Below are 2,532 nucleotides of genomic sequence, written 5' to 3'. Positions count from 1 at the left end.
TAACCTGTAACAATTCTTTGCGGGATCAATTCATCTTTATCATTAGGAACGACAATAATACCTCCCTTCTTCAGGACACAATGGACAGGACTTACCCACTGACTATCAGCAATGGGATAAATTATACCTACCTCCAGGAGCTTTAGTATTTCCTTTCTTACCACTTCTTTCATCTTAGGATTTAACCGTCCTTGGTGATCAATAACTGGTTTGGCGTCTTTCTCCAATTTTATTTTGTGTTGGCATAGAGTGGGACTAATGCCCTTAAGATCATCAAGAGTATATCCAATAGCAACACAGTGCTTCTTCAGAGTTTCCAATAATTTCTCCTCTCCCTGCTTTGAAAGGTTAGCACTAATAATAACATGATATATCTTCTTTTCATCAAGATAAGCATATTTAAGAGTATCAGGGAGTGGTTTAAGCTCAAACACGGGATCACCCTTCGGTGGTGGAGGATCCCCTAGAATTTCAACAGGCAAATTGTGTTCCAAAATAGGTCCCTGTTTAAAGAATACTTCATCTATCTCCCTTCTCTCATTTATAAACATATCATTTTAATGGTCTAGCAAATATTGTTCTAAAGGATCATTAGGAGGCACGGCAATAGAAGCAAGACCAATAATTTCATCCTTACTAGGCAATTCTTTATCATGGGGTTGTCTATGAAATTTAGCAAAATTAAAATCATGAGACATATCCCCCAAACAAATGGTAACAACATCCTTTTTGCAGTCTATCTTAGCATTAACAGTATTCAAGAAGGGTCTACCAAATATAACGGGACAAAAGTCATCTTGTGGGGAGCCAAGAACAGGAAAATCGGCAGGATATTTAACTTTCCCACACAAGACTTCAACATCTCTAACAATCCCAACCGGTGAAATAGTATCTCTATTGGCAAGCTTAATTATAACATTTATTTCTTCTATCTCAGCAGGTGTAATATCATGCATAATTTCTTTGTATAAGGAATGAGGTATTGCACTAGCACTAGCACCCATATCACATAAGCCATGATAACAGTGATCTCCTATTTTAACAGAAATAACAGGCATGCCTACAACAGGTCTATGTTTATTCTTAGTATCAGGTCTAGCAATTCTAGCAACTTCACCATAGAATTAAATAACATGCCTATCAATATCATCAACCAAGAGATCTTTAAGCATAGCAATACTAGGTTCAACTTTAATTTGCTCAGGTGGTGTAGGTGTTTTAGTATTACTCTTATGAACCACAGGTGAAGCTTTAGCATGATCCTTATCCTAACAGGGAAAGGGTTTCTCAATATAAGTAGTAGGAACAATAGGATCATTATAAGTGATAGTATTTTCTTCAACTTTAATAGGTGCAACAACTTTTACTTCAGTGGGAGGATTATATTTAAACCACTTCTCCTTAGGGAGGTCAACATGAGTAGCAAATGATTCACAGAAAGAAGCCACTATCTCAGAGTCAAGTCCATATTTAGTGCTAAATTCACGGAAAACATCGGTATCCATAAAAGATTTAACACAATCAAACTTAGGTGTCATACCTGACTCCTTACCTTCATCGAGATCCCAATCTTCAGAGTTGCATTTAATTCTTTCCAATAAATCCCATCTGAATTAAATAGTCTTCAACATAAAAGAACCAGTACAAGAAGTATCGAGCATGGAGCGATTGTTGAGAGAAAGCCGAGCATAAATTTTTTGAATAATCATTTCTCTTGAGAGCTGATGATTGGGGCATGAATATAACATTGACTTAAGCCTCCCCCAAGCTTGAGCGATGCTTTCTCCTTCGCGAGGCCAAAAATTATATATATAATTACGATCACGATGAACAAGATGCATAGGATAAAACTTTTGATGAAATTCCAATTTCAATCATTTGTAGTTCCATGATCCCATATCATCACATAGCCTAAACCATGTCAATGCCTCTCCCTTCAAAGATAAAGGGAAGACCTTCTTCTTTATAACATCATCGGGCATACCTGCAAGCTTAAATAATCCACAAACTTCATCCACATAGATTAGGTGCAAATCAGGATGCAATGTTCCATCTCCTGTAAAAGGATTAGTTAGCAGTTTCTCTATCATTCCCGAAGGAATTTCAATGTAAACATTTTCAGTAGGTTCAGTAGGTTGAGGAGAAACTCTTTGCTCTACTGGTCGGGGTGAAGATACCCTGAACAAGCCCCCAAAGGATTATGTTCCATAGTAACAAGTGTCAGTAAATTTCAGCACACAATATAAAATTTTCCTTACCAAGTTCCACTCACCAAAGGCACTTCACTCCCCAGCAACGGTGCCAGAAAATAGTCTTGATGACCCACAAGTTTCGGGGATATACCGTAGTCCTTTCGATAAGTAAGGGTGTCGAACCCAACAAGGAGCAGAAGGAAATGACAAGCGGTTTTCAGTAAGGTATTCTCTGCAAGCACTGAAATTGTCGGTAATAGATAGTTTTGTGATAAGGTAATTCATAACGGGTAACAAGTAACAAAAGTAAATAAGGTGCAGCAAGGTGGCCCAATCCTTT

The sequence above is a fragment of the Triticum aestivum genome, chromosome 1B, assembly GCF_018294505.1.
Source record: "Triticum aestivum cultivar Chinese Spring chromosome 1B, IWGSC CS RefSeq v2.1, whole genome shotgun sequence".
Taxonomy (NCBI): domain Eukaryota; kingdom Viridiplantae; phylum Streptophyta; class Magnoliopsida; order Poales; family Poaceae; genus Triticum; species Triticum aestivum.
Note: the sequence above shows the minus strand (reverse complement) of the source record.